Below are 26,875 nucleotides of genomic sequence, written 5' to 3' on the forward strand. Positions count from 1 at the left end.
TTTGTATGTGTTTGACTTGTTTGAAAGGTGGGTTTATGTAATTGGTGGTTTGGGAGGGGACTAGTTTGTGACGGGTGGTGCTGGGAGTTAATTCAAAGATTGTGGAAAATGAATGAATTGTAAATTTGGGAAAGGGGTTTTTGGTTTAATTTGCATAATGGGTGGGATTATGGTAATAATTGAGGTTCTGAGCTATGTAATGGGGATGTACAGATTTTGCTGTGTATTGATTTTGCTGTGTAATTATTTGTTGAGAATTGAGTGGGAAGGGTTGTTAGTATTTAGAAGTTTTTGTTAGTCGACTATTGAATGGATTTTTGTGTTTAACAGGATTATGGGTTGAGATGACTTTGGTTGTTATTGTGACTATTGTGTATTTGGGATTGTGTTTTGTTCTTTGGAGTTTTTGGAATTTCTTTTTTTAGTTTTTGAGGAAGAGTGTAGACGGGAGGATGGGAATTTTGGGGAGAGTAGGAAAGTGGAGCAGACGGGAGGGGAGGAAGTGGTAGAGAGTTTGAAGGTTGACGAAAAGAAGGGGGAAACTGATTGTGAAATAAGTATTCAGGATGCAGAACTTGAGAAGGAGTGGAATCAGTGGTGGAAGGAAAGAGAGAGGTGTATCTACTCTACTTGGCCACAGGAAGGGAAGAGGAAGGGGTTTAAAGTGGAGAAATGTACAAATGTTAAGCTGTCAGGAGATTTTGGGCAGAGTATGTACAAAAAGCGAATGATGGCTGTGACTCGTCATGTGGAGACAAAATATAAGCAATTCCGATTTGAGTATGCAATTCAGGACAAGGAATTTATTGGGTTTCGTGTGCTGGGGAAACCGAAAACGGATTGCAATGGTCCTTTCCGTGAATTCTGTGATACGATGTTTGAAGATGAAAGTCTGAGTGACATATCGGAAGATTCGGAAATGAATGTTTTTGAGGAGGTGAATTGAGTCTGGGGATGTAGTATCGATTTGTATAAGGGGAGGGGATAAGTTAATGTGGGGTTTTGAGAAGAGTGATGGTTGATTTTGTTGTGTAATAGTTTTTTTTGGGGGGATTTTGGATTTTCGAGTTTATGGGACTAGCAGAATTGAGTTAGGGGATGTATTAGCGATTTGCATAAGGGGAGGGGATAGGTTAATGTGGGGTTTGAGAAGATGGAGATTTAAGTTACAGTTTTTTAGTGGTCGGGGTTATATTTGCATAAGGGGTGGGATTATGATAAATTGTTTTTGTGGAGTTTTGGGTTATAGGGTGGGTTGCTTAGAAATGGTGGAACTGAATAATGATGAGCTGTGATATTGTTTTTGCTGTGTATTGTTTTTATTATTAATTGACCTGAATATGTATTAGTATAAGAAAGTTATTGTATTGGTTGTTAAATGATTTTTGATTATTGGAATAGTTTGTATAAGGGGTGAAAAATGTAAATGAGATGATGTTGTGGGGTGAATTGTTTTTGAAAACTGGGATGGGGCGTTGATTGTATATAATGAGGTTAAGAAAATGAATGTATTGTAAGTTTGGGAAAGGGATCTTGTTTAATTTGCATAGGGGGCGGGATTATGGAGATTAGTGGGGTTTGAGGTTATGTAATAGGATATGAACAGATTTGTGTTGTGTATTGATTTTTCTGTGTAATAATTTGTTGAGAATGGAATGGGAAGTGTTGTTAGTATGCAGAAGTTTTTGTTAGTTGACTATTGAATGGAATTTTGTGTTTAACAGGATTATGGGTCGAGATGACTTTGGTTGTTATTGTGACTATTGTGTATTTGGGATTGTGTTTTGTTCTTTGGAGTTTTTGGAATTTCTTTTGTATTTTGTATAATAAAAAAAAAAAAAAAAAATCTGTTCTTATCAGTTTAATATCTGATACGTCCCCCATCGGGGGACCACATATTAAACGGATTTTTGGAACAGGGAGCTGGATCAGGAGCTTGCTCCGTCCTCTCCACGCATCGGCCCGGTATTGCAGCGCCTCCGGGAGCGGTGCACCACCTTCTCTCAGCGGTGAAAAGACAGACGTAGGTAGCTAGCTAGCTAGCGAGCGAGCGAGCGAGCAAGCGAAGTGGACTGGAGCTCCTTCTTCTCGGGTCTCGTCCCTCGTCCCCCATCTGTGTGTCTCTGTGTTCTGTCTCTCTCTCGCCCTCTCGGTTCCCGTGCTCCCTCTGTGCGCTTTCCCGCGTCTCGACTCTCTGGGCAAGCAGGCCGGCCCCCTTTTCGGCTCCCGTGCGTTTTCCCTCCAAAAAACTTAGGTTTTTCAGCCTTTTCCCAGGGAGGCAGGCGTGGCTTGCTTGCTTGCTTGCTTGCTTGCTTGCTTGCTTGCTTGCGTGTGTGTCCGTCCCCGTCCCTGCAGGCGGGCCCCTTTCGACAGCTGGGCGTTTTCCCTCCCAAAAACTTAGTATATCCACCTTTTCTTTCTTTTTTTTCGGCAGGCAGGCAGGCAGGCAGGCAGGCGTGTGTGTGTGCGCGCGCGTCCCCGTCCCTCCCTCCCTCCCGAGAGAGAGCTGCCCCTTGCCTCTGCCCGCAGGTGCTGGCGCTCGGCTTTGGCTTGCAGCCGGTTGGGCGCAGCTGCTGCCGGTGGGAGGGGCCTAAGCTAAGGAGGCCGGGCGGCTGGCGCCCCCTGCGGCTGCGGTCGTTGTCGGGCCGTTGACAGAAGATCAAAGAGCAGGGCCCCCGCCCGGGACTGGCAGGAAGGCAGGCGGGCAGGCAAGAGAGAGGGGGAGCAGAGTCCCGCGGCAGGCCTCTGGCTGCAGGGAGGCCGGCAGCTGCGCGGGTCCCGGGCTCCAGAGGAGTCGGCCTGCGCCACTGTGCGCCAGCGGAACGCCCGCGCGTCGGTCCGCGCCTTTGTGGGCATCGCTTCTCGGCCTTTTGGCTAAGATCAAGGTTCAAGTGGCTTGACCGCAGTTCCGAGGTCTTAGTCAGAGGGTCGGGAAGGCGGCGGAGGAGGCGACGGTGGAGGCGGCTGTTGGAGGCAGAGTCAACCGGAGGGGAGAGGACGGAGCGATGGAGGCGATTGGCGGAGTTGCGGCTTCGGCAGGCGGAGAGTGGTTGGGCAGAGAGGGACGGATGCGGAATTCCGTTCGTTTCGTATGGAAGGAGAAACCGGGAACCGAAAGGATGAAGAGAGAGGAGTTTTCGGACATTGTGCTGATCCAAGCTTTGGGCGTGGAGGTACCGGATGTTTTTTGTTATCAAGATTTTCCTGGGAAAGGTATTTTTGATGTTTCTTTTATTTCGGAGAAAGTTTGTATGGAGAAATGGAATGTTCTTCAAGATCAGAAGGAGAACTTGCCCTTTGTTAATTTTGTTATAGAGCCATTGTTTGCCAGAGAACTAAGGCCTTTGACTGTGCATATGCATAATCCGTATGTGCCAGAGTCTGAGCTGGTATGTTTTTTGAGAAGATTTGTGGACATTCAAGGGAATGGTGTAAAGGTTATGGACTCTAGGAATTTCTGGACGGGGAAAAGGAGGTACATGGTGCGCTTAAGGACTAATGCATCTGAGAAAGGTGGGTATGTTCACCCACCAGCTTTCTTTACGATTGGTTCGAATGGAGGTCACCTGAATTACCCTGGGCAGCCATTTGTATGTCGGAACTGTGCAGCGGAGGGTCACGTGGCAGCTGAATGCACTGTTATTTGTTGCAGAAGGTGTGGGGAAGTAGGGCACAGGGCAGAGAAGTGTGCCAAGCCCTTATCTTGTAATTTGTGTGGTGAAGCAAGCCATGTGTATAAGAACTGTTTTCAAAGGTCAAGGAGCTATGCAGGTGCAGCCCGGGCTCGATCGACTGCTGGAGAGTCCTTTGCAAGGAGGACGGGAGCGGCTCCAGGAGAACAGAGGTCTGCGGGGAAGGAGCCTATGGTGGCGGCTGGAGGTGTGGCGGAGAAAGATGGAGGTTTGGTGTTCCCTAAGCAGGGAGGGGGTCTGGAGGAGGTCACCGAGATGGTGGAGGAGTTGGTCGAAGAATCAGGAAGGATGTCGTGGGCGGAGAGTGTGCCTGACATTGAAATGGATGGTGATGAGGGGCCTTCGGGGAGCCGGGGGATGTCTGTTCCAGGAATTCCTAGTCGGAAGAGGGTGGCGGATCCGGATCCTGAGGAGGTGAAGGGTGACGACGACTCAAGTGGAATAGGCCAAGTGGCGGAGAGGGGAGTCTCTCGCAGGAAGAAAGTGGCGGCTGGTGATCCTGAGGAGGTGGAGGACGACGATCCAAGTGGGGCTGGTCAAGTGTCGGAGGGGGGTGAGGGTATTGACTGGTCAGTGGCTCAGAGGGGGAAGGGTAAAGGGAAGGGTGTTGTTAGGCAAAAGGAGGAAGTGGGTGGGCAGGCAGTGGAGAGCGCAAACCCCTTCGCTGTTCTAACTGTTGATATTGATTCTGAGAAGGAGGAGGACGATGTCCCAAAGGGGGAGGTGCTGATGGGAGAGGAAAAGTCAGTAGAGGGTTTGGGGCGTATGACGGATTTTTGGGATGAAGATATTGAGTGGAAGCAGTGGAGGGAAGAAAGGAAAGGTTGTATTCATCTTAAATGGCCTTTGAGGAAAAATAGAAAGGGGTTTCGAGGGGTAGTGGATAGGGATATGTGGGAAAGCCTTTTTGAGGCTTTGGATAGGAAACGGGTGATGGCTGTGTCACGGTATATGGAAAAGGAGTTTCCACAGCTTCTTTTTGAATACGCGTTTCCGGAAAAAAGAATGTTTAAAGGGCTACGGGTGTCGGGGAAAGTTAAAGCGGAGTGTAAAGATGCTTCTGTTACATTTGCTAAAATGTTGCGTAACAGGGGAAGTGAGAGTAGTGTTTCAGATGATGTCTGTGCTTAGTTGTATTTAGGATGGGTTTGTTCTATGTATGGTTTTGGTTTAATGGAATATGTTCTGTTTTTAAGTGGGTGTGATGGGAGGCGTGTGATATTGAGAGGAGAGCCGGTTTTGTGTAGAGAATTAATATAAGGGGTGGGAATGTAAATGAGATGTTGGTGGGAACTGTTTCATTATGTTTTTGTAAATTGTAATGGGATGCAGACTGTATATAATGGGGTTAAGGGAATGAATGTATTGTAAGTTTGGGGATGGGGGTTTTGGTTTAATTTGCATAAGGGGCGGGAGTATGGAGATTAGTGGGGTTTGAGACTGTGTAATAGAGTTAAATAGATTTGTGTTTCGTAGGGATTTTGCTGTGTAATAATTTGTTGAAAATTGTATGAGAAATGTTGTTAGTATTCAGAAGTTTTTGTTAGTTGACTGTTGAATGGAATTTTTGTGTTTAACAGAATTGTGGGTTGATATGACTTAAGTTGTTACTATGACTAATGTGTATTTGAGTTTATGATGTGTTTTGTGTATATTTGGAGTTTTTTTGGAATTTCTTTTGTAATTTTGCAATAAAAAAAAAAAAAAAAAATCTGTTCTTATCAGTTTAATATCTGATACGTCCCCCATCGGGGGACCACATATTAAACGGATTTTTGGAACAGGGAGCTGGATCAGGAGCTTGCTCCGTCCTCTCCACGCATCGGCCCGGTATTGCAGCGCCTCCGGGAGCGGTGCACCACCTTCTCTCAGCGGTGAAAAGACAGACGTAGGTAGCTAGCTAGCTAGCGAGCGAGCGAGCGAGCAAGCGAAGTGGACTGGAGCTCCTTCTTCTCGGGTCTCGTCCCTCGTCCCCCATCTGTGTGTCTCTGTGTTCTGTCTCTCTCTCGCCCTCTCGGTTCCCGTGCTCCCTCTGTGCGCTTTCCCGCGTCTCGACTCTCTGGGCAAGCAGGCCGGCCCCCTTTTCGGCTCCCGTGCGTTTTCCCTCCAAAAAACTTAGGTTTTTCAGCCTTTTCCCAGGGAGGCAGGCGTGGCTTGCTTGCTTGCTTGCTTGCTTGCTTGCTTGCTTGCTTGCGTGTGTGTCCGTCCCCGTCCCTGCAGGCGGGCCCCTTTCGACAGCTGGGCGTTTTCCCTCCCAAAAACTTAGTATATCCACCTTTTCTTTCTTTTTTTTCGGCAGGCAGGCAGGCAGGCAGGCAGGCGTGTGTGTGTGCGCGCGCGTCCCCGTCCCTCCCTCCCTCCCGAGAGAGAGCTGCCCCTTGCCTCTGCCCGCAGGTGCTGGCGCTCGGCTTTGGCTTGCAGCCGGTTGGGCGCAGCTGCTGCCGGTGGGAGGGGCCTAAGCTAAGGAGGCCGGGCGGCTGGCGCCCCCTGCGGCTGCGGTCGTTGTCGGGCCGTTGACAGAAGATCAAAGAGCAGGGCCCCCGCCCGGGACTGGCAGGAAGGCAGGCGGGCAGGCAAGAGAGAGGGGGAGCAGAGTCCCGCGGCAGGCCTCTGGCTGCAGGGAGGCCGGCAGCTGCGCGGGTCCCGGGCTCCAGAGGAGTCGGCCTGCGCCACTGTGCGCCAGCGGAACGCCCGCGCGTCGGTCCGCGCCTTTGTGGGCATCGCTTCTCGGCCTTTTGGCTAAGATCAAGGTTTAAGCCGGCAAGCCCGCAATTCCGAGGTCTTAGTCCAGGGGGTCGGGAAGGCGACGGGAGGAATGCTGATGGGAAGGAACGACGGCTGACGGTTGGAGGAGAGAGGATTGGAACGGCGGTGGCGAGGATTGGAACGGCGGTGGCGTGGAAGTTTTGCTGTGGTGGACGGAGTTTGAGGACGGCGGTTTGCGTACCTGGAGGATTCCGGAAAGAGCGACGACACGGTTGGAGCGATGGCTGGGTACCCTTGGGCGAGGAACGAGCAGCGGAAGGACTCCCTCCGTTTTTCGCTGAGGAGCCTGGATGGACCGACGACCTGGGACAGAGACAGGTTTAAAGAACAGGTTTTGGTGGAATGCTTGGGAGTGCATTTGATTGATGTTTTCTGCCTGCAGGACTTTGTTAGATGTGGGATCTTTGAAGTGACTCTAACATCTGAAGTTTTGTGTTTTGAAGTGTGGCGGATGGTGCAGGAGAAGAAAGAGGAGTTCCCAGTAAAGTTGTTCCGGGTGGAGCCGATGTTTGTTGGAGACTTGAAAGTTATGACAGTTTTCTTTTCAGATCCATTTATCCCTGAGGAGGACTTAGTCTTCTTCTTGCGGCGGTTTGTGGATCTGCAAGGAGCCGGGAAGAGAGATCTGGACAAGGATGGTGTGTGGTCTGGGAAACGGACATATTTGATGAGACTGAGACTGGGGAAGACAGCGGAGGAGGGGGTGATTCACCCCCCAGCTTTCTTCATGATCGGGTCACACAGGGGTTACCTGGTTTATTCCGGGCAACCCCTTGAATGCAGAGCATGTGGAGGACGGGGACATTTTGCTGCGCAGTGCACGTCAGCGCGCTGCAAACGGTGTGGGGTGATGGGACATGTGGCGAAAGATTGTGCGGAAGAGAAAAGGTGTTTTAAGTGTGACGGGTTGGGACATGTGTCATGGGAGTGTATGAGTTTCCCTATACAGAAGTCTGAGGAAAAGGTTGGTGAGGAGAACGGATGGTGCGTGGAGAGTGTACGGGAGAGTGTAAGTAAGGAAACGAATGTGACCAGTAAGGTAAGAGTGAAGAATGGAGAGCAGAGGAGTGTGAGTGAGAGTGGTCAGTGTGAGGAGAGGGGAATTTTTGTGGAAGAGTGTAAATTGGAGCTGAAGAAGGAAGGGTATATGGATGAAATGTTAGATATGCAGCTACCGGGGGCGAATGATGGGGGGAGTGTGGGGAGAGATGTGTCTGGTGTTGATAAGGGTACAAGTAAACCTAAGTATCGTTGGGTGGATGGGGATGTGGGTGACAGTACACCAGGTATGACTGGAGATTTGGAGGCGAGAAATGAGATGAGGGAGGTAAGGGTGGGACAGACGGTTAAGAAAAAAGGGAAAAAGAAGGGGAAGGGATGATGGAGATTTAAGTTACAGTTTTTTAGTGGTCGGGGTTATATTTGCATAAGGGGTGGGATTATGATAAATTGTTTTTGTGGAGTTTTGGGTTATAGGGTGGGTTGCTTAGAAATGGTGGAACTGAATAATGATGAGCTGTGATATTGTTTTTGCTGTGTATTGTTTTTGTTATTAATTGACCTGAATATGTATTAGTATAAGAAAGTTATTGTATTGGTTGTTAAATGATTTTTGATTATTGGAATAGTTTGTATAAGGGGTGAAAAATGTAAATGAGATGATGTTGTGGGGTGAATTGTTTTTGAAAACTGGGATGGGGCGTTGATTGTATATAATGAGGTTAAGAAAATGAATGTATTGTAAGTTTGGGAAAGGGATCTTGTTTAATTTGCATAGGGGGCGGGATTATGGAGATTAGTGGGGTTTGAGGTTATGTAATGGGATATGAACAGATTTGTGTTGTGTATTGATTTTTCTGTGTAATAATTTGTTGAGAATTGAATGGGAAGTGTTGTTAGTATGCAGAAGTTTTTGTTAGTTGACTATTGAATGGAATTTTGTGTTTAACAGGATTATGGGTTGAGATGACTTTGGTTGTTATTGTGACTATTGTGTATTTGGGATTGTGTTTTGTTCTTTGGAGTTTTTGGAATTTCTTTTGTATTTTGTATAATAAAAAAAAAAAAAAAAAAATCTGTTCTTATCAGTTTAATATCTGATACGTCCCCCATCGGGGGACCACATATTAAACGGATTTTTGGAACAGGGAGCTGGATCAGGAGCTTGCTCCGTCCTCTCCACGCATCGGCCCGGTATTGCAGCGCCTCCGGGAGCGGTGCACCACCTTCTCTCAGCGGTGAAAAGACAGACGTAGGTAGCTAGCTAGCTAGCGAGCGAGCGAGCGAGCAAGCGAAGTGGACTGGAGCTCCTTCTTCTCGGGTCTCGTCCCTCGTCCCCCATCTGTGTGTCTCTGTGTTCTGTCTCTCTCTCGCCCTCTCGGTTCCCGTGCTCCCTCTGTGCGCTTTCCCGCGTCTCGACTCTCTGGGCAAGCAGGCCGGCCCCCTTTTCGGCTCCCGTGCGTTTTCCCTCCAAAAAACTTAGGTTTTTCAGCCTTTTCCCAGGGAGGCAGGCGTGGCTTGCTTGCTTGCTTGCTTGCTTGCTTGCTTGCGTGTGTGTCCGTCCCCGTCCCTGCAGGCGGGCCCCTTTCGACAGCTGGGCGTTTTCCCTCCCAAAAACTTAGTATATCCACCTTTTCTTTCTTTTTTTTCGGCAGGCAGGCAGGCAGGCAGGCAGGCGTGTGTGTGTGCGCGCGCGTCCCCGTCCCTCCCTCCCTCCCGAGAGAGAGCTGCCCCTTGCCTCTGCCCGCAGGTGCTGGCGCTCGGCTTTGGCTTGCAGCCGGTTGGGCGCAGCTGCTGCCGGTGGGAGGGGCCTAAGCTAAGGAGGCCGGGCGGCTGGCGCCCCCTGCGGCTGCGGTCGTTGTCGGGCCGTTGACAGAAGATCAAAGAGCAGGGCCCCCGCCCGGGACTGGCAGGAAGGCAGGCGGGCAGGCAAGAGAGAGGGGGAGCAGAGTCCCGCGGCAGGCCTCTGGCTGCAGGGAGGCCGGCAGCTGCGCGGGTCCCGGGCTCCAGAGGAGTCGGCCTGCGCCACTGTGCGCCAGCGGAACGCCCGCGCGTCGGTCCGCGCCTTTGTGGGCATCGCTTCTCGGCCTTTTGGCTAAGATCAAGGTTTAAGCCGGCAAGCCCGCAATTCCGAGGTCTTAGTCCAGGGGGTCGGGAAGGCGAGGGGAGGATCGGACGGACCGGAAGGAGTGGATTGCTGATGGTGGAACCTGGAAGACCGGAGCGGTGTGGACGAGGAGTTTGCTGAGGCGGTGGTCGGTGCTGGACGACGGCGTTTTGCTTGCCTGGAGGTTTCGGAAGGAGAGCTGAGGAGCGTTGCTGGAGTGATGGCTGGGCATCCCTGGGCGAGGAAGGAGCGGAGGAAGAACTCCCTTTGTTTCTCGTTGAGGAGCCGCGATGGACCTGCTTTTTGGAACAGAGATAAGTTCAAGAATTTGGTTTTGATTCAATGCTTGGGTGTTGATTTGGCAGACGTATTTTGTCTCCAGGATTATGTTGCTCGGGGAGTGTTTGAACTAACTCTTGCGACAGAAGCCTTGTGTTTTGAAGTATGGAGAAAAGTTCAGGAGAGGAAAAATGAAGATCCTGTTAAGTTTTTTTCGTGTTGAGCCAATGTTTGCTGGGGAGCTTACCGTAATGATGGTGCATGTTTTCGACTCATTTGTTCCGGAGGAGGATATTGTGTCTTTCTTACAGCAGTTTGTGGATCTGCAAGGAGCAGGGAAGAGGCACTTGGATTCCGATGGCGTGTGGAACGGGAAGCGGACGTATCTGATGAGACTGCGACTGGGGAACACGGCGGAGGAGGGGGTGATACATCCCCCTGCTTTCTTCCAGATCGGGACTCACAGGGGTTACCTGGTGTATTCTGGGCAGCCCCTTGCTTGCATGTTATGTGGAGAACGTGGACATTTTGCTGCACAGTGTGCGTCAGTGCTCTGTAAACGGTGTGGGAAAACGGGTCATGTGGCTAGGAACTGTGTTCAAGAGAAGAAGTGTTATCTGTGTGATGAGCCTGGACATGGACATCGGTTTTGTACGAAAAATGTGAAGAAGAGGGTTAATACAAGTGGTGTAGGGGAAGGAGGAATTTCTGTTTCTGAAGGTGTGGTATTGTGTAGGGAGGATTTTATAGATAGTGATGATGAGAGACAGTATTTAGTTTTTGAGGAAGAGTGTAGACGGGAGGATGGGAATTTTGGGGAGAGTAGGAAAGTGGAGCAGACGGGAGGGGAGGAAGTGGTAGAGAGTTTGAAGGTTGACGAAAAGAAGGGGGAAACTGATTGTGAAATAAGTATTCAGGACGCAGAACTTGAGAAGGAGTGGAATCAGTGGTGGAAGGAAAGAGAGAGGTGTATCTACTCTACTTGGCCACAGGAAGGGAAGAGGAAGGGGTTTAAAGTGGAGAAATGTACAAATGTTAAGCTGTCAGGAGATTTTGGGCAGAGTATGTACAAAAAGCGAATGATGGCTGTGACTCGTCATGTGGAGACAAAATATAAGCAATTCCGATTTGAGTATGCAATTCAGGACAAGGAATTTATTGGGTTTCGTGTGCTGGGGAAACCGAAAACGGATTGCAATGGTCCTTTCCGTGAATTCTGTGATACGATGTTTGAAGATGAAAGTCTGAGTGACATATCGGAAGATTCGGAAATGAATGTTTTTGAGGAGGTGAATTGAGTCTGGGGATGTAGTATCGATTTGTATAAGGGGAGGGGATAAGTTAATGTGGGGTTTTGAGAAGAGTGATGGTTGATTTTGTTGTGTAATAGTTTTTTTTGGGGGGATTTTGGATTTTCGAGTTTATGGGACTAGCAGAATTGAGTTTGGGGATGTATTAGCGATTTGCATAAGGGGAGGGGATAGGTTAATGTGGGGTTTGAGAAGATGGAGATTTAAGTTACAGTTTTTTAGTGGTCGGGGTTATATTTGCATAAGGGGTGGGATTATGATAAATTGTTTTTGTGGAGTTTTGGGTTATAGGGTGGGTTGCTTAGAAATGGTGGAACTGAATAATGATGAGCTGTGATATTGTTTTTGCTGTGTATTGTTTTTGTTATTAATTGACCTGAATATGTATTAGTATAAGAAAGTTATTGTATTGGTTGTTAAATGATTTTTGATTATTGGAATAGTTTGTATAAGGGGTGAAAAATGTAAATGAGATGATGTTGTGGGGTGAATTGTTTTTGGAAACTGGGATGGGGCGTTGATTGTATATAATGAGGTTAAGAAAATGAATGTATTGTAAGTTTGGGAAAGGGATCTTGTTTAATTTGCATAGGGGGCGGGATTATGGAGATTAGTGGGGTTTGAGGTTATGTAATGGGATATGAACAGATTTGTGTTGTGTATTGATTTTTCTGTGTAATAATTTGTTGAGAATGGAATGGGAAGTGTTGTTAGTATGCAGAAGTTTTTGTTAGTTGACTATTGAATGGAATTTTGTGTTTAACAGGATTATGGGTTGAGATGACTTTGGTTGTTATTGTGACTATTGTGTATTTGGGATTGTGTTTTGTTCTTTGGAGTTTTTGGAATTTCTTTTGTATTTTGTATAATAAAAAAAAAAAAAAAAAATCTGTTCTTATCAGTTTAATATCTGATACGTCCCCCATCGGGGGACCACATATTAAACGGATTTTTGGAACAGGGAGCTGGATCAGGAGCTTGCTCCGTCCTCTCCACGCATCGGCCCGGTATTGCAGCGCCTCCGGGAGCGGTGCACCACCTTCTCTCAGCGGTGAAAAGACAGACGTAGGTAGCTAGCTAGCTAGCGAGCGAGCGAGCGAGCAAGCGAAGTGGACTGGAGCTCCTTCTTCTCGGGTCTCGTCCCTCGTCCCCCATCTGTGTGTCTCTGTGTTCTGTCTCTCTCTCGCCCTCTCGGTTCCCGTGCTCCCTCTGTGCGCTTTCCCGCGTCTCGACTCTCTGGGCAAGCAGGCCGGCCCCCTTTTCGGCTCCCGTGCGTTTTCCCTCCAAAAAACTTAGGTTTTTCAGCCTTTTCCCAGGGAGGCAGGCGTGGCTTGCTTGCTTGCTTGCTTGCTTGCTTGCTTGCTTGCTTGCGTGTGTGTCCGTCCCCGTCCCTGCAGGCGGGCCCCTTTCGACAGCTGGGCGTTTTCCCTCCCAAAAACTTAGTATATCCACCTTTTCTTTCTTTTTTTTCGGCAGGCAGGCAGGCAGGCAGGCAGGCGTGTGTGTGTGCGCGCGCGTCCCCGTCCCTCCCTCCCTCCCGAGAGAGAGCTGCCCCTTGCCTCTGCCCGCAGGTGCTGGCGCTCGGCTTTGGCTTGCAGCCGGTTGGGCGCAGCTGCTGCCGGTGGGAGGGGCCTAAGCTAAGGAGGCCGGGCGGCTGGCGCCCCCTGCGGCTGCGGTCGTTGTCGGGCCGTTGACAGAAGATCAAAGAGCAGGGCCCCCGCCCGGGACTGGCAGGAAGGCAGGCGGGCAGGCAAGAGAGAGGGGGAGCAGAGTCCCGCGGCAGGCCTCTGGCTGCAGGGAGGCCGGCAGCTGCGCGGGTCCCGGGCTCCAGAGGAGTCGGCCTGCGCCACTGTGCGCCAGCGGAACGCCCGCGCGTCGGTCCGCGCCTTTGTGGGCATCGCTTCTCGGCCTTTTGGCTAAGATCGAGGTTTAAGCCGGCAAGCCCGCAATTCCAAGATCTTAGTCCAGGGGGTCGGGAAGGCGAGGGGAGGATTGGATGGACCGGAGATTGGAGTGCTGACGGAGGAGTTTGGAAGATCGAATCGGTGTGGACCAGGAGATTGCGGAGACGGTGGTCGGTGTGGGACGACGGCGGTTTGGTACCTGGAGATCCGGAAGGAGAGCTGAGGAGCATTGTCGGAGTGATGGCTGGGCATCCCTGGGCGAGGAAAGAACGGAGGAAGAACACCCTTTGCTTCTCGTCGAGGAGCCGGGATGGACCTGTTGTCTGGGACAGAGATAAGTTTAAAAAATTGGTTTTGGTTCAATGTTTGGAAGTTAATTTGGCAGACATTTTTTGTCTTCAGGACAATTGTGCACGGGGGATTTTTGAATTGACTCTTGCATCAGAGGCTTTGTGTTTCGATGTATGGAGGAAAGTCCAGGAGAGGAAGGACGAAGATCCTGTAAAGCTTTTCCGGGTTGAGCCAATGTTCGCCGGGGAACTTACAGTGATGATGGTACATGTCTTTGACTCGTTTGTGCCGGAGGAGGACATTGTGTCCTTTTTACAGGAGTTCGTGGATTTGCAGGGAGCAGGGAAGAAGCATTTGGACCCTGATGGTGTGTGGAATGGGAAACGGACATACCTGATGAGGCTGCGACTGGGGAAGACGGCTGAGGAGGGGGTGATACACCCTCCTGCATTCTTCGAAATCGGGACTCATAGGGGTTACCTGGTGTACTCCGGGCAGCCCCTTGCTTGTATGTTGTGCGGAGAACGTGGACATTTTGCTGCAGAATGTAAGTTTGTACACTGTAAAAGGTGCGGGAAGACGGGTCATGTGGCCAGGAATTGTGCTCAAGAGCGGAGGTGTTACCGGTGTGATGAGCCAGGACACAGTTATCGGTACTGTATGGGAACTGTGAAAACAAGTGTGAATGTAAATTGTGTGGGTAGGAATATGGGAGATATGGGAAAAGAAGTGAGTGATGAGCAGAGAGGATTTTACGGTCCGGAAGATGTGGTAGTGCATGGGGGGTTTATAGACAGCGATGAAGAGAGACAGTATTCGGATTTTGTGAAGGAGTGTGAGTTGGATATGGAGAGGCAAGGGTATACGGTTGAAAGGATGGCTGGGGGTGTGATTGGACAGGGTGTAGGTATGAATGTTAGTATATGTTCGGTTGATGAGAGTGAGATTGAAAGTAGGGTGAATGGTGTGGGGAGTGTGGAGAGAGAAGTGTCAGGTGGTGATAAGGGTTTAAGTAAACTCGGTTTTCGGTGGGTGGATGGTGATGCTGGGGAAAGTGTATTGTCTTTGACTGTTGATTTGAAGGATGAAGGGAATGAGAAGGGTGAGGTAAAGGCGGGACAGACAGCTAAGAAAAAAGGGAAAAAGAAAGGGAAGGGATGAGTGGTGAAAGGTGGACAGAGTAATGGTTTGTGTTGAGAATGGGCGGGGGAGTGCTAATGAGTGTGAATGGATGGGTTTGAGAGGATAAGGAGTGATGGAATGTTAATGACGGAAATAGATGAAAATAAGTGTGTTGGGCTGATCAAGAGTGGATGGAGGCATTTGCATAATGGGTGGGATTATGGATATGAGGTTTTTTGGGTATAGAGTTATATGGGTTGGGGGTTTTACGGGTTAATGTAAGTGAATACGGAGATGTTAAGATTTTGGGGTTTTTTGCTGTGTAATGGATTTGGTTGAAGTTGGGAGGTTAAGATGATGGGGAGGGAGGAGGTGAGGAGATTAAGTAAGGAAGGAGGTAATTTGAATATGGGGTGGGACTATGGAAATGTGTTTTTTTTGAGGTTAGAGAGTAATATGGTTTGGGAATTATTGTAAGAAATATGGATGGGTTAAGGATTTATGTTTGCTGTGTAATGTTTCAGTTTGAAGTTGGGAGGTTTAAGAGGTGGGGTTTTATGTTAAGTTATGAATAATGTTTGTGTTACCCTGGGTTGTTGTATGCGTTTGTTATTTGGGTTGGGTTGTTATGTTTTACTAGAAATGGGATTGATGTTTGATGTTTGGTTTTGGGGTTTCTGTTCAACGAATTATGATTTGATGTATTTTGTATTATTGTAATAAAAAAAAAAAAAAAAAAAATCTGTTCTTATCAGTTTAATATCTGATACGTCCCCCATCGGGGGACCACATATTAAACGGATTTTTGGAACAGGGAGCTGGATCAGGAGCTTGCTCCGTCCTCTCCACGCATCGGCCCGGTATTGCAGCGCCTCCGGGAGCGGTGCACCACCTTCTCTCAGCGGTGAAAAGACAGACGTAGGTAGCTAGCTAGCTAGCGAGCGAGCGAGCGAGCAAGCGAAGTGGACTGGAGCTCCTTCTTCTCGGGTCTCGTCCCTCGTCCCCCATCTGTGTGTCTCTGTGTTCTGTCTCTCTCTCGCCCTCTCGGTTCCCGTGCTCCCTCTGTGCGCTTTCCCGCGTCTCGACTCTCTGGGCAAGCAGGCCGGCCCCCTTTTCGGCTCCCGTGCGTTTTCCCTCCAAAAAACTTAGGTTTTTCAGCCTTTTCCCAGGGAGGCAGGCGTGGCTTGCTTGCTTGCTTGCTTGCTTGCTTGCTTGCTTGCTTGCGTGTGTGTCCGTCCCCGTCCCTGCAGGCGGGCCCCTTTCGACAGCTGGGCGTTTTCCCTCCCAAAAACTTAGTATATCCACCTTTTCTTTCTTTTTTTTCGGCAGGCAGGCAGGCAGGCAGGCAGGCGTGTGTGTGTGCGCGCGCGTCCCCGTCCCTCCCTCCCTCCCGAGAGAGAGCTGCCCCTTGCCTCTGCCCGCAGGTGCTGGCGCTCGGCTTTGGCTTGCAGCCGGTTGGGCGCAGCTGCTGCCGGTGGGAGGGGCCTAAGCTAAGGAGGCCGGGCGGCTGGCGCCCCCTGCGGCTGCGGTCGTTGTCGGGCCGTTGACAGAAGATCAAAGAGCAGGGCCCCCGCCCGGGACTGGCAGGAAGGCAGGCGGGCAGGCAAGAGAGAGGGGGAGCAGAGTCCCGCGGCAGGCCTCTGGCTGCAGGGAGGCCGGCAGCTGCGCGGGTCCCGGGCTCCAGAGGAGTCGGCCTGCGCCACTGTGCGCCAGCGGAACGCCCGCGCGTCGGTCCGCGCCTTTGTGGGCATCGCTTCTCGGCCTTTTGGCCAAGATAACTAGTACGTGGCTTGTCCGCGGCTGGAAGTCTGTGTCAGAAGGTCGGGATTGGCGGCGGAGGAGAGAAGACGAGTGGCGAGAGAGCGGAGCAAGCAGCGGCGAAGGAGGAACCACTGGGAGAGGAGGAGACCAGTCGACTGGGAAGCGGCGGGAGTACAGCTAAGAGCCACCACTGGAATCGCTCTGGGTGAAGCCCAGGGGGTGAAGGTGGGGCTCCCAGATGACGTCTTTTGGTGGTGAGTGGCCTTCGGCGGCGGCGGCTGGGCGCCCTCTGTCCCATGAAGGGATAATGAGGGGCACGGTGCGCTTTGTATTGAAGAATGTGGAAGAGCGAGCGGAGTGGATGGTAAGAGGCAGATTCGAGAGGGAGGTGTTATTTAAGGCGCTTGAGATCGAGAGATGGGATATTTTGTGCTTACAAGATTTTCAAGGCAAATGTATTTTTGATCTGACACTTATTTCGGATGTGGAATGCGCCAGGGTATGGAGCAAAGCTCAACGTTTGAAAGAAGAGGAACCGCTGAGCAAATATCGTGTAGAGCCTCTTTTTGCAAGAGATGTGAAGACCTTGATGGTTCATATTTATAGCCCAAGGGTGCCTGAGGCTGATATTCTGACCTTCTTGCGAAGGTATGTTGATGTGCAAGGAGAAGGGAGGAGGGTTATAGATGACGAGAAGGTTTGGACTGGAAAAAGGTCATACACAGTAAGATTCCGCCCGAATGATAAGATAGAGGGGGGTCTGATAACTCCACCAGCCAATTTCAGTATTGGGCCGTATAGAGGATACATGTCTTACCCTGGACAGCCTAAAACATGCCGGAGGTGTGGTCAATCAGGGCATTTTTTTGTGGACTGTGTGACCGACATGTGTAAAAGATGCGGGGAGCTTGGACATGTGGCCGCTGCTTGCCGTAATGCTCTGGTGTGCAATCTGTGTGGGGTTCCGGATCATTCTTACAGGACGTGCCCCAGAAAGGTGCGTAGCTTCGCAGCTGTGGTCAACGAACGAAGGGACAAGGGACTGGAAGAATCGACTGCATTTCCTGATGGACAAGGGAGACCAGTAGAGGGCAGCGTCCCAGAGAGGGAGTACCGGAAAATCCAGGAGGTGGGCCTTGTCGAAGGGGCAGTGGAGCGCTCGACAGAGCCGGTAGGTGGTTCCAGAGGATCCAGAGAAGGTGGAACTTACCTGGAAGAGGCTGATCAGCGGAGAGAGGATCCTGGGGAGGGGACGTCCGTGTTGGGGCAGGAACAAGCGTTGCAGGAGCCCGGGAAAGAGGAGGAGGCGGGTCGTCAGGGGACCTCCTTAGAGGCCGAGACGGTTGCTGAGACACCTATGAGTCCGGAAGGAGAGAGTTCGTCAGGACAAGGCTGGGAGACGGTTACAGGAAAGCGGAGAAAGAAGAAGAGAAATCGGGAGGCCTACGAAGAGGACTGCACTGGGCTCGAGGAGAAGAGGTCAAAGGAAGCATCATCATCCTCGGAGGAGGGCGTGCACTCTGAAGAGGGAGGGGCCTCGACAGACTCTGAGTATTCGGAGGAGGAGAACGAAGTCCCCATGGCGGGCGAGAAGGAGGTGGTGGTAAATGATGACGACATGGATGATGATGATGAAAGGTCCGAAGAAAGTGAGGAGTCCAGTGAGGAAACAGGGGACTCGCATCCCGAGGTGCCAGAGAGGGAGAAGACGTTTCCGGGTGGTGAAGAGAGAGAGGAAGCGGTGGTGGAGCATGAGAAGGAGCGAGTGCCCCCCGACCCGCCGGAGGTGGTAGGAGAAAAGAACGTTGGCTGTGTTGAGGGAGCTTTGATTGACTCTAGTGCAGGCATTTCAGAGAGTGGCGGGACGTTGGACCCCAGTGGGGTTACAGACCCTGAGGGTTTTTTTGACCTTGAGGTTATGTCCCCAGTGACACCTGGGCCGTTCCAGACGCCCAGTGGGGAAAGTGAGGCGGGGAGTCCTGGCTATAGTGCTTTGTTCGCGGACTTGGTGGGGAAGAAATGACAAACTGTGTAAATGAGGTCAAAAAAAATCTGTTCAAGTAATGTGCGTGGGTTAAGGTGTGATATTAAAAGACACGCTGTTTTTAGTTACTTGAGTGACCTGAACCCAGCCTTCTGCTTTTTGCAGGAGGTACATTTGCAAGGTCCAAGTGATGTAACAAAGTTCACTAATGAGTGGAAAAAAGGTGCGTCGTGGTGGAGTGTGGGCGGTGTCCACTCGTCGGGTGTTGGAATTCTGTGTGGAGACCGGGGGTTTCAGGCCTCTGAAATAACCTCGGTTGTGCCTGGACGCCTTCTGGTGGTTGATGGAAGCTGGTGGTCTGCTAGGGTGCGTCTGATCGGTGTGTATGCCCCTGCTGAGAGGGCCCTTCAAGCAACGTTTGTAAAAGATCTGGAGCCCTGGCTTTTCACAAATAGAGAGATTGTAATGGGGGGGGATTTTAACATCGATTTATCTGACTCGCAAGGAGGGGGAGTGCGAAGCCTTAAGGAGTTGGTAGAGAATTTCCATCTTTTGGACGTTTTCAAGGATTTTAATAGTGGTCTTAGAAACTTTACTTGGCAGAACAGCAGGGGGCACTGCAGAAGATTAGATTATATTTTTTCTTCCCTTAAGGCTAAAAAAGTTAGTTTGGCAGCTTCTCCTGTGTGGTTTTCTGACCACTGGGTTTTAGCGGCGTCCTTTGAATTAGGGGATTCTGGTTTTCGGTCAAATTATTGGAAGCTTAATGTGTCCGTTCTGGATGAGATTGGGTACCGTCTTTTAATTTTGGATTATATAGACAGCTTTAAGAATACATTTCCTTCTGTTGGTTCAAAGATAGAGGCGTGGGAGAGTTTTAAACGATCCGTAGCGCATCTTTCCATGAAATACTGCAGGAAAAGGCGCTGGGAGGAGAGGAAGGTATTGAATGCCCTGCAGAAGGAATTGGAGTTGGTTTATGTTGATTTTAATCGTGGGGGCTCCTTTTGCGCGGAAAGAGCAGCAGAGTTGAGGAAGAGACTAAAGGAGGCTTGGCAAAGAAGGGCCAAGGGCTTCCTTTTTCGCCTAAGAGGAGTTATTCTAGAGAATGAGGAGAAGTGCTCAGCTCAATTTTTTGGCTCGGTCAGGTCTAGGCAGGAGAAGGTCTTTTTTTCAGAGCTCAAAATAGACAACGGTACAACCACAAGTGAGGTAAAGGAGATGCTGGGCTTTGCTTCAAAATTTTATAGAAGTCTCTTTTCAGAAAAGGAAGTGAGCCAGAAGGAAAAAGATAGTTTTCTAGAAGATCTTGCGCATCTGTCTGAGGCTACCGAGTTGGAGCAGGATGTAAGTGCCATGGAGCTCCGAGAGGCAATGCTGGGTTTAAAGAAAGGAGCAGTCCCCGGGATAGATGGGTTGCCAATAGAATTTTATAGAGCCTTTTGGGTTTCATTAGAGCCGCTTTTGTTGGAGGTTTTTAAAGAGGTGCTCAGTGGGAGCGGGTTAGGCGGGACTATGAGGACGGGTGTTATTACTCTCCTATATAAAAAGGGCGACAGAAAGGATCTTGAAAACTGGAGACCGATCCAATTATTGTGTACGGATTATAAAATATTAGCTCGGGTTTTAGGTAGGCGTCTGAGAACTGTGATGGGGTCCCTAGTAGGTGTAGATCAGACATGTGGGGTAGAAGGCCGGAAGATCGGATGGAACCTGTCGTTGATTAGAGATGTGGTGGAGTGGGTGCAAGACAGGGGCCTTTCCCTCATGTTGGTCAATCTTGATCAAAACAAAGCATTCGACAGAGTCCATCATGGGTTTTTATGGGAGGCGTTAAGTAGGATGGGCTGTGGAAAGACTTTTGTAACGTGGCTGCAGACGCTCTATAGGGGGGCAATTTCCCGGGTGTGTATTAATGGTAGATTAGGGGAGAACTTGGTGGTCCAGTGTGGAGTGAGGCAGGGATGCCCCCTGTCCCCTTTATTATATGTTTTATTCATTGAACCGTTGCTAAGGAAAATTCGCAGTGACTCGGCAATAGAGGGAATGTTGGTGCCTGGGAGCGACGGGTTGCGCATAAAAGTCGCTGCCTACGCGGATGATGTTTCTTTGTTTTTAACCTCTGATCGGTGTTTAGATAGGGTCCTATCGGTGGTTCAGGATTTTGCGGCAGGAACAGGGGCTGCGCTAAACACTAGTAAGAGTACCGTCAAGCTTTTTGGTGCTTGGACGGATCGGAGACGTGTGATTGGGGGATTGCCGGTGGTTAACGGGCCTGTAAAGATACTGGGGGTTTGGTTCAATTCAAGGAACTCTGCAGTCCTAAACTGGGAACATCGTTTGCAGAAGATGAATCAGAGGCTTGGTCAATGGAGTCGGAGGTCACTTTCCTTTAAAGGGAAGGTCCTGGTTTTAAAGGTGGATATTTTACCCCTGCTGTGGCATCTGGCAGAGGTTTTCCCCTTGCCGGTGTGCTTCCGAAGAATGGTGGTGAGAGCGGTGTTTAGATTCATGTGGGGGGGGAGGTATGAATACGTGAAAAGGGCTGACATGTACAGAGCAGTGGAGGACGGTGGCCGGGATGTCCCCAACATACCACTGAAGTTAGATTGCTTGTTTGTGGCTAGGCTCTGCACATTGCTGCGCGCGCCTATGGCCCATCCGTGTAGGTTCTTTGTCATGCTTTGGTTTGCACAGAAAATGCGACATCTTGTGGTGTGGTCTAATACCACTCCCAAGGCGGAAAGGCTCCCGGGGCATTATAGGCATGCTGCGACATGGGTGAGGAAGCATCCTGAAGTCAAGAGCGAAGAAATTGTTTTAGACCATCGCCGCATGTACGCTCTGATTGTACAGAAGGAGGCCCAGGCAGTGGTGGGGGTCTCTCAGGAGACATGGGCGAGGATTCAACCGCGTGGCTTAGATAATCGGCTTTGTGATTTGAATTGGCTTGGGCTGTGGGATAGGTTGGCAGTACGGGAAACCTTGTGCAGGCATGGCCTCTCGAGGCAGCCCTTATGTCCCAGGCTTAATTGTACAGAGGGAGAATCAATAAGGCACGCTCTTTGGGAGTGTTCTTTTTCTAGGGATGTGTGGTCTCAGTGTGTTTCTTTGTGTTTTTTGGTTTCGACTGATTTTGTTTTGTCTTACAGGTTGGTTATGAGGGGGGTTTCGGGGGTGAAGAGATGGAATGTGAATTTTCTGTTTTGGTTAATGATTAGTGTTATTAAGTTTCAGATCTGGTCATCCAGGGATGAAATTGTTAAACACGGGGTTTTTACATCCAGCAGAGAGGTGGTGGGGAGGATTAGGTCTGATATTGGAGGGAGGGTTAAACGGGATGTTCTGCGTTGGGGTTTTTCGGCTGCGAAGGAAAGGTGGAAGGGATTGATTGATTTATCACTGTAAGTTGTTGTATCGGGGTGATGGACTTGTTCTGTGTCTTTTGTACTTTGTAATAAAAAACAAAAAAAAAAAAAAAAATCTGTTCTTATCAGTTTAATATCTGATACGTCCCCCATCGGGGGACCACATATTAAACGGATTTTTGGAACAGGGAGCTGGATCAGGAGCTTGCTCCGTCCTCTCCACGCATCGGCCCGGTATTGCAGCGCCTCCGGGAGCGGTGCACCACCTTCTCTCAGCGGTGAAAAGACAGACGTAGGTAGCTAGCTAGCTAGCGAGCGAGCGAGCGAGCAAGCGAAGTGGACTGGAGCTCCTTCTTCTCGGGTCTCGTCCCTCGTCCCCCATCTGTGTGTCTCTGTGTTCTGTCTCTCTCTCGCCCTCTCGGTTCCCGTGCTCCCTCTGTGCGCTTTCCCGCGTCTCGACTCTCTGGGCAAGCAGGCCGGCCCCCTTTTCGGCTCCCGTGCGTTTTCCCTCCAAAAAACTTAGGTTTTTCAGCCTTTTCCCAGGGAGGCAGGCGTGGCTTGCTTGCTTGCTTGCTTGCTTGCTTGCTTGCGTGTGTGTCCGTCCCCGTCCCTGCAGGCGGGCCCCTTTCGACAGCTGGGCGTTTTCCCTCCCAAAAACTTAGTATATCCACCTTTTCTTTCTTTTTTTTCGGCAGGCAGGCAGGCAGGCAGGCAGGCGTGTGTGTGTGCGCGCGCGTCCCCGTCCCTCCCTCCCTCCCGAGAGAGAGCTGCCCCTTGCCTCTGCCCGCAGGTGCTGGCGCTCGGCTTTGGCTTGCAGCCGGTTGGGCGCAGCTGCTGCCGGTGGGAGGGGCCTAAGCTAAGGAGGCCGGGCGGCTGGCGCCCCCTGCGGCTGCGGTCGTTGTCGGGCCGTTGACAGAAGATCAAAGAGCAGGGCCCCCGCCCGGGACTGGCAGGAAGGCAGGCGGGCAGGCAAGAGAGAGGGGGAGCAGAGTCCCGCGGCAGGCCTCTGGCTGCAGGGAGGCCGGCAGCTGCGCGGGTCCCGGGCTCCAGAGGAGTCGGCCTGCGCCACTGTGCGCCAGCGGAACGCCCGCGCGTCGGTCCGCGCCTTTGTGGGCATCGCTTCTCGGCCTTTTGGCTAAGATCAAGTGTGTGGCCTGACCGCAGCTTGCATCTTAGCCAGGAGAAAGGGAGAGACGGATCGCTTGTTTCGGGGAGACTCGAAGCCTTTTTTTGCGTGGCGGTTTTTTTCCGGCCATTTTTGACGATGGAGGGAGGAGCCTTTTCAAGAGAAGGAAGAGTGCGACATGCTGTGCGTTTTGTGTTACGAGACAACGGGGAGAAGACGGAGTTCACTTCAAGGGACAGTTTCGAGGACGAGGTGATGAGAGATGCCCTGCACCTGGAGCCTGAGGACGTGTTCTGCCTACAAGACTTCCCGGGTAAGAGGTGTTTTGACCTTTCGCTCAACTCAGAGAATCTTGTCAGGGGCGTTTGGGCAGTGGTGAACAGAAGGAAAGAGGAAAAACCTTTCGTGGACTACTATGTGGAACCCTTGTTTGCCAGGGAGTTAAGAACCTTGACAGTGGCAATGTTTAACCCCTATATGCCTGAAGAAAACATAGTCTGTTTTTTGAAGCGCTTCGTGGATATTCAGGGCATAGGGGTGAAGATAATAGACAGGAAAAACTATTGGACAGGGAAGTGGCGTTACAGGGTGCGTTTCAGAGCGAATGGGTCAGCACCGGACGGTCTTTTGCACCCGCCTGCATCATTTGAGATAGGCTCCAACAGGGGGTACTTGTTCTATTACGGACAGCCCTCGGTTTGCAGGAGATGTAGGAAGGAGGGACATCATGTGGTGGATTGCAGGGAGCGAATCTGCAGAAGATGTGAGGGGGTTGGTCACCTATCTTCAGAATGCAAGGAAGAGAGGAGGTGTAATCTGTGCGGAGGTGCAGGGCATATATTTAAAGACTGTGCTTTACGGAAAAGGACTTTTTCAGAAGTCGTGAGTGGAGTTGCAGGTGAAAGACCAGGTGCTGCAAATGAAGAGGAGAGACGAAGAGAGGTGGATGAAGGTGGGGAGGCTGACAATAGGGAACCTGGAAAAAAGGGAAGCCGAAGGTTTTCAAAAGATGGAAGCTTCTTAACGGTAGAAGAAGAGGAAACCGGAGAAGTGGTGAGAGGGGCAGAAGAAGGGGCGGAGCTCATTTTGCATATGCAAAGTGAGCCCACAGATGGAAGTTTTTCTGATAAGGACAGCTTTTCAGAGGTTTCAGAGACGCCAGGACTAGACTTTTTGAAAGCAGCTGCGATGGAAGTGGGGCAGGAGGTGCAAAGTGTCCAGGATGGGAGTTGGGGAGAGAGGATGGAGGAAGAGGAGGGAGAAGGGCCGTCGGTGTCAAAAAGATCCATAAAGAGGAAGGCACAAGGCTCAGATGCTCTAGTGGCCAAAAAGGCAGATAGAGGTACTGAGGATTTGTCACTGAGTGATACACCTGTCTCAGAGGTCCTGGTGGCAGTTTACACACCTGGAGAGGGTGAAGTCCATGATGAGGGACTTGTTCTGTCCCAGTCCAGAGATTGCTCAGTATTATCAGGAGCTTCTTGCATACCTGAAACGGATGAGGGCAACCAGGTACTTACCGGAGGTGGGGGTGTCCAGGCTGAGCAGAAGCTGAGGAGTGAGGAGGGCCTTTGGCTCGATTCGGACCTCCCCAGAGATTTCATCGACCTGTGCAAATGGAACGAAAAGAATAGAGATGTTCATTGGCCAGCCGGGTTTGAAGAACAGGATCTGCAGAAGAAAGGGATTAAGTACAAGTGTGAGTACCTTGGTAAAGAAGTGAGACGCATTCAAATATATGGAAGAACCCACTCAGAGATAGGTTCAAAAAAGTGCCTTTTCTCGGATTTAGTAAAGCAGTGGAGGAACAGTGCTGGGAAGGCAAAGGAAGCCTTTGCTTCAGGGGTGTACAGAAAGGAAGGAAGGTATGTGAAAAAGTTGGATGCCTCATCAGGTTTTTTAAAGAAGTGTGAATGGCAGAACGGAAATGTGAGGTTCCCGAACAAGGCGGGTGGAATCAAAAACGTACTCAGAAGATTTCCGGGAGTGAAACTCGAGAACGAAGGAGCGGCTAGGAGAATCACAAGATTGACTGTGAGTGGTCATCAAGAATCGGAAGTGCGGGACGCTTACATAGCGGTGATGGCCATTATAGATAAATGGGAAGAGAAAATGTAAAATAATTATTCATGACCATAAAAGTCCTCACGTTAAACACCAGGGGGCTGAGGGACAAAGTGAAAAGGACAGCAGTCTTTCAGTCTTTGAGGATTTTTAATTTTGATGTCTGTCTTTTGCAGGAGGTTCATTTGAAAAATGATAATGATGTGGTTGGTTTTGCGCGTGAGTGGGATAGAGGTGATTCTAGGTGGAGTGTGGGGGGGGTTCACTCATCGGGTGTGGGTGTGTTGATTGGAAATCGGGATGTTTTAGTCGAAGGGAGTGTTGCAGTGGTACCGGGAAGAGTTTTAAGTGTTGATTTGTGCATTGGTGAGTGTAACTTTAGAATAGTGTGTGTCTACGCTCCTGCTGTAGGGTCAATGAGGGCAGATTTTTTTAAAGAACTGTTCCCTTTGTGTGCCACGAATAGGTTCCTGGTTATTGGTGGAGATTTTAATGTTGACCTCTTTAATAAGGAAGAGGCAGGGGCAAAGCAGCTGCGCACACTATTGACGCGCTTTAATTTAGTTGATAGTGCAGTGCGTTTCCGAGCAAAAGGGGTGGTACCTACCTGGAGAAACACAGCGGGTGTAGCGAAGCGCCTTGATTATGTTTTTGTATCCAGGGAGGTGGCAGTTGGTGGAGTGAACACTCATCCGGCCTGGCTTTCAGATCACGATATTGTAGAAGTGGATTTGAGCCTGGCAAGAGGAATGTATGGGAAGGGTGTATGGAGAATGAATGTTGAGGTGTTGGAAGAGAGAGAGTATGTAGATTGTATGAGTTTGTATTTGAACAGGTGGCGGGAAGAAAGGCGACAGCATGTTCCCACGGTGGAATGGTGGGAGCAGATCAAAAAGAAAATCAAAAAAGAAACGAGGTCATATTGTCGTGAGCGTCAGAAAAAGGTGAGGAGAGAGGGGAGGCTGCTCCAGGAAGAGCTGAATAAGCTCTACGCTCTCCTTAACGAAGGAGTGCAAGTGGACATGGCTGAGGTGGCAGCCTCAAAAAGGAAATTAAGGGCATATCACGAGGAGAGGGCAAAGAATTTTATTTTTAAGGCCCGAGTTGACTCATCCCTGCAGCAAGGGACCTGTGTTTCTTATCTTTTTAGACAGGTGAGAAAGCAACAGGTTAAAAGAAGGCTGGACGGGATACAAGTGGATGCGAGCACAGTAGTAGCAGATAAAGAAGGCATGTTGGAGGCAGTGTTTGGTTATTATCAGAATCTCTTTTCTGAAAAGGAGATGGGAAGGGAGACAGATTACGCCTCCCTGGATTGTATTGTCTCAAAGCTGCCAGAGGAGAGTAGGGCCCTCTTAGAAAGGCCGTTTACATTAGAAGAGCTCAGGGTGGCCTTAGCTGGCTCAAAAAATGGGAAGGTGCCTGGAATTGATGGTTTGCCAGCAGAATTTTACAGGACCTTCTGGGGTATATTGGGGCCGATCTTGCTTGAGGTAATGAAGGAGGTTTTTTGCAAGGACGTTTTGGGAAGATCGATGCGGGAGGGGGTTTTGACTCTGCTGTATAAAAAAGGCCAACCGACAGAGTTAGCGAATTGGAGGCCTTTAACTATGCTTTGCTCAGACTATAAACTGTTCGCAAAGGTGTTAGTTAATAGGATGAAAGGGGTGTTGGACAAAGTGATTGGGAAAGATCAGACGTGTGGGGTCCAGGGAAGGAAAATTACCTGGTCATTGCAGTTGGTTAGGGACATAATAGCGTGGTCCGAGCAGAGGAATATCCCCCTTGCACTGGTGAGCCTTGATTTGGAGAAGGCCTTTGATAGAGTGTCACATAAGTTTTTGTGGGCCGTGATGGAGAGGATGGGTTTTGGCTCACTTTTTATTAGGTGGCTAAAGACTCTGTATAAGCACGTAGGGAGTAGAGTGGTGGTGAATGGGTATCTTGGGAAATTGGTAGAACAGAAGGTGGGCGTGAGACAAGGTTGTCCTTTATCGCCTCTATTGTTTGTACTCTATTTGGAGCCCTTTGTTAGGATGGTTAACGCGAGCCCACGTGTAGAAGGAATAATGCTGCCTGGGAGTGGTGGGGGGAGGGTGAAG

At 50.2% G+C, this 26,875-nt stretch overlaps 6 non-coding genes across 6 annotated transcripts; all 6 read left to right on the plus strand.

The window, feature by feature from the left end:
* The first annotated feature begins 1,805 nt into the window (after positions 1 to 1,805).
* Positions 1,806 to 1,999, plus strand: LOC148647480 (U2 spliceosomal RNA). The gene has a single exon (XR_015926863.1). It is a non-coding gene; the product is annotated as a U2 spliceosomal RNA (small nuclear RNA).
* Positions 2,000 to 5,363: 3,364 nt separating this feature from the next.
* On the plus strand, positions 5,364 to 5,556 carry LOC148647481 (U2 spliceosomal RNA). The gene has a single exon (XR_015926874.1). It is a non-coding gene; the product is annotated as a U2 spliceosomal RNA (small nuclear RNA).
* A 2,934-nt stretch (positions 5,557 to 8,490) lies between these two features.
* LOC148647482 (U2 spliceosomal RNA) lies at positions 8,491 to 8,685 on the plus strand. Its single transcript, XR_015926891.1, has one exon. It is a non-coding gene; the product is annotated as a U2 spliceosomal RNA (small nuclear RNA).
* Positions 8,686 to 12,000: 3,315 nt separating this feature from the next.
* LOC148647483 (U2 spliceosomal RNA) lies at positions 12,001 to 12,194 on the plus strand. Its single transcript, XR_015926864.1, has one exon. It is a non-coding gene; the product is annotated as a U2 spliceosomal RNA (small nuclear RNA).
* A 2,975-nt stretch (positions 12,195 to 15,169) lies between these two features.
* On the plus strand, positions 15,170 to 15,364 carry LOC148647484 (U2 spliceosomal RNA). The gene has a single exon (XR_015926996.1). It is a non-coding gene; the product is annotated as a U2 spliceosomal RNA (small nuclear RNA).
* A 6,289-nt stretch (positions 15,365 to 21,653) lies between these two features.
* LOC148647485 (U2 spliceosomal RNA) lies at positions 21,654 to 21,851 on the plus strand. Its single transcript, XR_015927055.1, has one exon. It is a non-coding gene; the product is annotated as a U2 spliceosomal RNA (small nuclear RNA).
* The last annotated feature ends 5,024 nt before the right edge of the window (positions 21,852 to 26,875 follow it).

This window comes from Lepisosteus platostomus, chromosome 15 (genome assembly GCF_059453375.1).
Source record: "Lepisosteus platostomus isolate fLepPlt1 chromosome 15, fLepPlt1.hap1, whole genome shotgun sequence".
Lineage (NCBI taxonomy): Eukaryota > Metazoa > Chordata > Actinopteri > Semionotiformes > Lepisosteidae > Lepisosteus > Lepisosteus platostomus.